Source organism: Nicotiana attenuata, unplaced genomic scaffold (genome assembly GCF_001879085.1).
Source record: "Nicotiana attenuata strain UT unplaced genomic scaffold, NIATTr2, whole genome shotgun sequence".
NCBI classification, from domain to species: domain Eukaryota; kingdom Viridiplantae; phylum Streptophyta; class Magnoliopsida; order Solanales; family Solanaceae; genus Nicotiana; species Nicotiana attenuata.
This window is the reverse complement of record NW_017670289.1, coordinates 863802-871801: the sequence shown is the minus strand read 5'-3', so window position 1 is coordinate 871801 and position 8000 is coordinate 863802.

Below are 8000 nucleotides of genomic sequence, written 5' to 3'. Positions count from 1 at the left end.
TATCAAAGAAGGTACCAGATCTGACAGCTGGAAAAAAAGAAAATAGGCACGAGATGCATGAAGACCGTAAAAGAGGAAGATTCATGAGTCGGTTGTAAATATGGAAGGGGAATCAACATTAGCTTTGATTTACACGCGATTCTCTATTATTAACATAACCATTACAAGTAAATTCGGTAACGGGCAATCAAGGCAATTAATGCCATTAACGAGTCAGAACTAAGTAAGAAAACCGTTACAATTGTGTATCCTTATATGAGGACCCATAAATCATTTTGTATGATCATCTGAATATCTCTAAATATATGCAATCAGTCTTTTATTTTATTTGATTGTGTTTAACCAAAAAATAGAATTTCAGTCAAAGCTTTAAATTTAGAAGAACTCGGGTTACTGATAATCAATAATGAGCAAAAGAAATTGATAACAATGAGTTAGATACCAAAAATCAAAGTAAATCAATGTATTCAGTTGATTTCGTGTCCTTACAAATGACCAGTCTTCTCCCTTTTATAGTTATTTTTAAGTTATACGTTTTGCCTTTGTCATAATAAGGTCATTATGGACGATTAAAGGCATTAAATGCTACGTTACATAATCATTGCAATTTAATACAGATTCTCTAACGTTTTCAGTATTTAATGCTTATTAAACATTGTATCTGGGCTCTCCTGTGTTGTCAGGTTCATTCTTCTCAGCTTTTAGACTTAATTAGGTACGAGCATCGAGTCTTTTGAATATTTGCTCGTGCCTCTTCTTGTGCTTCTGCTCGTGTCTGTTGCAACTCGTGCCTCTTTGCTTAATCACCATTCTTTGACCTGCCTACATGTCATGACATGTCATCTTTCAATCACTTCGATATGCATAAACTCAATTTTACCCAATACAGATAGTCCCCCCACTTGCCATTTATTCATCAATTGAATATTTGGGAAGTGGATTTCATTAAAGCGGGAATATTTACCGCCATTAATGCTATGATAGACTCGATGCTTCAATTGTCACTTCCATTTAATGCTCATTACATGTGGCGCCCTTTTATTGGCTCTGCAACTTTGCAGCGCCTTTTAAGGCTTTTTTACGGCTTCACTAATCACGAAGCGACAGTTCTCATTATGACCTTTCCATCATTGTACCTTTTCCTTTGACGGTTGCTTAAATTTAATTTTTTGCCTTTGTCTTTTCCTCATAAAGCTTTCAGAATATTCAATTCTTGTTTCCATCTTCCTCGTAAAACTCTTAGAATATTCAGTTCTTGTTCTTTACCTTCCTCGTACTGCCATGGCTTCACCAAACCCTAACCCTAGGAGAGTCTCCATAGTTGATAACTTTCCTTCTACCCCTAATAGGAGTAGAAGAGGGGGTGGTAGACTAAGTAATTTAGGGTCTTCATCCAGTTCTGTCCCTTCTTCTAGAACCAGGGGTTCTGTTTTACATAGATCTTCCTCTAGAGGTAAGGAATCCTCTGAGCCTCTTCGTGAACCTCTAGTAGAGGAGATAATTCCTGCGGAATTTTCCTTCTATAATGGTAGAGAGTCTCTTAGAAACCAAGTATCTTCTTTAGATCATGCTGATATTTACCCAACTCAGATCATTGAAGGTCTGATTTCTTTAGTTCGTAAAGATTGACATTGGAGTCAGGACTTTCCCATCATAATTCTAATGCGAACCAAAGAATCACCTCTTATTTGACTGGGTTTTCCTTTGTTTATACATATCCTTTCACCTTAGGATTCAAACCTGCTATTGACCCTGTCATCCTAGAATTCTGTCGTTTTTTCGACGTATGTTTAGGTCAGATCAGCCCTATAGTGTGGAGGGCTGTTGCCTGTTTGAGGCATTTGAGCAATTTGGCCGGTGTGCCTTTCGCTTTCTCTCATCTAATTCATCTTTACTCCCCTAGACTTTTTCACAATGGTGTTTTCACTTTAGTAGCAAGGAGCAAAAGAGTTCTAGTTAATCCAGAGGATGACAGAGACCGTGGCTGGTATGCCCGGTTTGTTGCTGCCCCCACCGTTGGTTTGGTGAGTGATGGAAATGTTCCCTTCCCCAAGAAGTGGAATTTTGCACGTGAGTGATTTTCTCGTACCTTTTTTCCCTTTAATTTTGATTATTATTTATTTTAAATTTTCCTTTTCTTTTCCAGCAACCATGGGAATTGTGGACGATATTCCCAATTTTCGTATTTGGGTAGGAAAATTATTAAATGCTGCCCCAATGGAGGGTAGGTCTTGGAAGACTCTTTCCCAACGATTCGGTTGGAAAGTGAAAACTCACGGTAAGAGTTTTTTTTTTTTATTTCACATATTGCCTTTTTTTTTTTTCTTTTTCTCTGAATTTATTTTAATCCTTCTTTTTATCAGGATTTGCGATTCGAGGGATTACTGCCGAGGCGATCGTGGCTTCTCGTATTTCTTTGGAAAGGGACCAAGAAATAATTTTGGGCTCTTCATTGAAAAGAAAAGTGATTGATGACCAAGACTCTGAAGAAGAGGAAGATGAAGGTTCCATGGTAACAAGGTCGCGGGCTCGTAGGCGTATTATCTCTGATGATGAAGCCTCCCCCCGCCATTCTATTCCTCTTACCGAGTCTGTTGAAGCCCCGGTGGTGATCCCTGATGATGAAGTTCATGATGTTCCCGCTGCTGCTCATGATTCTGTTGAGCAGCTTTTTAACCGCGTGTTTGGTAGTGAAGATTTTGGTCCGGTTTCTGATGAAGCACCCCTGGCTTCTTTTACCACTTCCGTTCCTGTGACTCCTTCTTTGCCAATTATGGCTGTTTCCGTTCCTCCCCAGACTGTTTTTACTGCTTCCACTGTCCCCCCCTTCAATGATTCCCCCTCCACCTGTTCATCATACTGAGGTTGGTTCCTCATGTGGAGATACTGTTATGAGGCAAGTCACTATTGAAGTTCCTGCTGAGGGTAATCTTTTAAGGAAATCAGGACAAGCAGACGTGTGGCTAAAGCCTTTGATTGGTCCAGTTGAAAGAGCTAAGCTTGAGAGCCATATTTCTTTGACCTTGATGAATGACATAGTGCATGCTTCTTTAAAGGTACCCCTTTTTTCAAGCTTTTTTTTATCCTTCTCCTATTTTCAGGGTTCTCATCTTGCCTTTTCTTTTTTGTTTAGGTTAATATAATTGGCACAGAGATGATGAAAAGAGTTACCCTTTTAGAGCAATTAATGCGTGACTATCAAATGGAGGTGGATAATTGGAAGGGACAGTGTGACGGTCTTCAAATTAATGTGGAAACCTTAGAAGAAAATAAAAGTACCTTGGAGCAGCAGGTAAGGGCCTTGACTTTAGAGCTGGCAGTTGTAAAAGCTTCCTCAAGTCAAGCAAGCAAAGAGAAGTTGCATCTTGAAACCTCTTATTCTGAGCAACTTTCCAAGGCTAGTGAGGAGATTAGAGAGTTGAAGGCTCTCTTGGCTGAGAAAGAAACATATGCTGGAGAACTCGTGCAAACACTGACTCAAACTCAAGAAGACCTCCAGGAATCTTCTGATAAGGTTCGCTTTTCAGAGAGTTCTCATGCTGCTCTCCAAGCTTCTCACGAATCTGCCTTGGCTGAAAATGAAAAATTAAGAAATGAAATTGCTGATTGGGAAAGAGATTATGAGATCCTTGAAGAGAAATCTGCCATTGAAGTGAGTTGGGCGTTTTTAAATTCTCGCCATGATACCCTCGTTCTAGTTAGCCAAGAGAATTTTAACTTAGAATCTGAGTTAGCCAAGATCAAAGAGGCTCTCGAGAAGACTCAGCAGAACCAAGATTTCTCTTCTCCCATGGCTGAAGTTTCTAAACAAGTTGAAGATGATACGGGTATCCCCACTCCTTCGAGTCAAGCTGAGCCGCCCGCTGCTGTTGATGTCCCTATTTCAGTTCCTTCAAGTTCCCAGTGAAAAGTTTAAATTCCTTTGTTGCTTTTTGTTTTTTTTTGGTGGTGGTTGTAACCCTTGGTCTTTTTAAGGGTTTGTGGAAAACGTTAAGTCCCTAGACCTTTTATGGGGCATTTTGTTTAATCAACTTTTTGGTTTATGACTAAGTTCATACTTAGTCTAAACTTTTTAATATTATGAAGTTTTCGTTACTGTTTAAGCTTCTGTTTTGTTTATTCTTGCCTTTATTTTTAAGGACTTACTGAATAACTTGCATTTTTATTTTGTAAAATGCTTTCTTTTTCTCATGAATGTCTTAAATCAATCATGAATTATAAAAGAGGGCCCTTTTATATTCGACACTTAATGAAGAAGATGTCTCAACTTCATAATGGTGTTAACATACGACAAAAGAAATAGGAATATACATGTTTCTTGAAAGAACTTTGACAAGTTTTTATTTGAACTTTTCCAAGTTTAAGTAACACTTTACATGTATTTAAATAACATCTATAACTTTTTCGTAACTGTTTTCCTCACAACAGATTTAAAAGAAAGAATAAAATATAAGGGTTTTATGTAATAACCCGTTTTAGTACACGTACTTTAAATACAAGGTTTTTATCTATAACCTGTTTCAGTACATTNTATTGAAGTTTACCGTCACTTTTTGGACTGGATCGAGTACTGAATGAAACAAATGAATTACAGAAGCATTTTCATTGCTTGCCACATCTGCCGCAGATGCGAGATTAGCTAGGGCGTCTGCTTCGACATTTTCATCTCTCAATATCTGTGTGACTTTCCAGGTTTGAAATTGTCTAATTAAATCCCGTACATTTTCCAAATATTGTTGCATTCGTGCCTCCCTGGCTGTATAAGTCCTCAGCATTTGGTTAACCACGAGCTGCGAATCGCTTTTTATTACAATTTGATTAATGCCAAGTTCACGTGCCAGTTCCAAACCTGCAATCACAGCTTCATACTCTGCCTCATTGTTAGTTATAGAATGGCATTTTATGGCCTGATGAATGGTTTCACCCGTAGGTGGCATCAAAACAACTCCTAAACCTGCTCTCTTCACATTAAATGAGCCATCCACAAACAAGGTCCAAATTCCTGGATTAGACCCGTTGAACACTTGTAATTCTTTTTCAGCTTCTAATTGCATCTCTTGGCTAAAATCAGCTAAAAATCTGCTAATACTTGAGATTTTATCGCGGTTCTAGGTTGGTATGTGATATCATATTCACTTAGTTCTATAGCCCATTTAGCTAACCTACCAGACAACTCATGCTTGTGTAATATGTTGCGTAATGGATAAGCAGTTACTACGATAATAGGATGATATTAAAAATAAGGTCTTAGCTTTCTAGATGCCATGATCAGTGCAAGTGCAAGCTTTTCTAATTGAGGATATCGCTTCTCCGCATCTAATAATGATTTACTGACATAATAAATTGGAGACTGTTTACCTTGGTCTTCACGAACTAAAACAACACTTACCGCTACTTCTGAGACAGCAAGATAAATGAGCAATTTTTCTCCAACCTTTGGTTTTGCGAGCAACGGCGGATTTGACAAGTATGTCTTCAAATTTTTGAGCGCATGTTGACATTGTCAGTCCATTCGAACTGGTCTTGCTTTTTAAGAGCTGAAAAGAATTTAAAGCACTTTTCGGATGATTTGGAAATAAATCTCCCCAAAGCTGCAATTCTTCCTGTCAATCTCTGTACTTCTTTTTTATTTGTAAGTACATCAGGGATTTCTTCAATGGCTTTAATCTGCGCTGGATTCACCTCAATACCACGGTTAGAAACAAGAAAACCTAAAAACTTACCTGATGCAACACCAAACGCACATTTCTCAGGGTTTAATTTTATATTGAATTTCCGCAAGATCTGAAACGTATCTGATAAGTGCGATATATGATCCCCCGAATGCTGAGTTTTGAAAAGCATATCATCTATATAGACCTCCATAGTTTTTCCCAAGTGTTCTTGGAACAATTTGGTCACCAGTCTTTAATACGTTGCACCAGCGTTTTTGAGGCCGAAAGGCATTACTTTATAGCAGTAAGTCCCCCTGTCTGTTATAAATGAGGTTTTTTCTTCATCTAAAGGATCCATTTTAATTTGGTTGTAACCTGAATATGCATCTAAAAAGCTTAACAACTCATGTCCTGCAGTAGCATCAATTAGTTGATCTATATGTGGTAATGGAAAAGAGTCTTTGGGACAAGCTTTGTTAAGGTCTGTGTAATCTACACAAGCTCGCCACTTACCATTCTTTTTCGGTACTACAGCAGTATTAGCTAACCAATTAGGATACTTTACCTCGCGGATAGACCCGATTTTTAGTAATTTTTGGACCTCATCTTGAATCACTTGATATTTCAAAGCTCCTTGCTTTCTCTTCTTTTGTTTGACAGGTTGTATNAGTTCCTGCTGAGGGTAATCTTTTAAGGAAATCAGGACAAGCAGACGTGTGGCTAAAGCCTTTGATTGGTCCAGTTGAAAGAGCTAAGCTTGAGAGCCACAGTTCTTTGACCTTGATGAATGACATGGTGCATGCTTCTTTAAAGGTACCCCTTTTTTCAAGCTTTATTTTATCCTTGTCCTATTTTCAGGGTTCTCATCTTCCCTTTTCCTTTTTGTTTAGGTTAATTTAATTGGCATAGAGATGATGAAAAGAGCTACCCTTTTAGAGCAATTAATGCGTGACTATCAAATGGAGGTGGATAATTGGAAGGGACAGTATGACGGTCTTCAAATTGATGTGGAAACCTTAGAAGAAAATAAAAGTACCTTGGAGCAGCAGGTAAGGACCTTGACTTTAGAGCTGGCAGTTGTAAAAGCTTCCTCAAGTCAAGCAAGCAAAGAGAAGTTGCATCTTGAACCTACTTATTCTGAGCAACTTTCCAAGGCTAGTGAGGAGATTAGAGAGTTGAAGGCTCTCTAGGACTGAGAAAGAAACATATAGCTCGGAGAAACTCGTGCAAACACTGACTCAAACTCAAGAAGACCTCCAGGAATCTTCTGATAAGGTTCGCTTTTCAGAGAGTTACTCATGCTGCTCTCCAAGCTTCTCACGAATCTGCCTTAGGCTGAAAATGAAAAATTAAGAAATGAAATTGCTGATTGGGAAAGAGATTATGAGATCCTTGAAGAGAAATCTGCCATTGAAGTGAGTTGGGCGTTTTTAAATTCTCGCCATGATACCCTCGTTCTAGTTAGCCAAGAGAATTTTAACTTAGAATCTGAGTTAGCCAAGATCAAAGAGGCTCTCGAGAAGACTCAGCAGAACCAAGATTTCTCTTCTCCCATGGCTGAAGTTTCTAAACAAGTTGAAGATGATACGGGTATCCCCACTCCTTCGAGTCAAGCTGAGCCGCCCGCTGCTGTTGATGTCCCTATTTCAGTTCCTTCAAGTTCCCAGTGAAAAGTTTAAATTCCTTTGTTGCTTTTTGTTTTTTTTTTCTTCTTGGTGGTGGTTCTACCCCTTGGTCTTTTTAAGGGTTTGTGGAAAACGTTAAGCCCCCAGACCTTTTATGGGGCATTTTGTTTAATCAACTTTTTGGTTAATGACTAAGTTCATACTTAGTCTAAACTTTTTTATATTATGAAGTTTTCGTTACTATTTAAGCTTCTATTTTGTTTATTCTTGCCTTTATTTTTAAGGACTTACTGAATAACTTGCATTTTTATTTTGTAAAATGCTTTCTTTTTCTCATGAATGTCTTAAATCAATCATGAATTATAAAAGAGGGACCTTTTATATTCGACACTTAATGACGAAGACGTCTCAACTTCATAATGGTGTTAACATACGACAAAAGAAATAGGAATACACATGTTTCTTGAAAGAACTTTGACAAGTTTTTATTTGAACTTTGCCAAGTTTAAGTAATACTTTACATGTATTTAAATAACATCTATAACTTTTTCGTTACTGTTTTCCTCACAACAGATTTAAAAGAAAGAATAAAATATAAGGTTTTTATGTAATAACCCGTTTTAGTACACGTACTTTAAATACAAGGTTTTTATCTATAACCTGTTTCAGTATATTGCCTTTAACCTAACTATGGTAAGGTTTTCGTCTTGGCCTTGGCTCG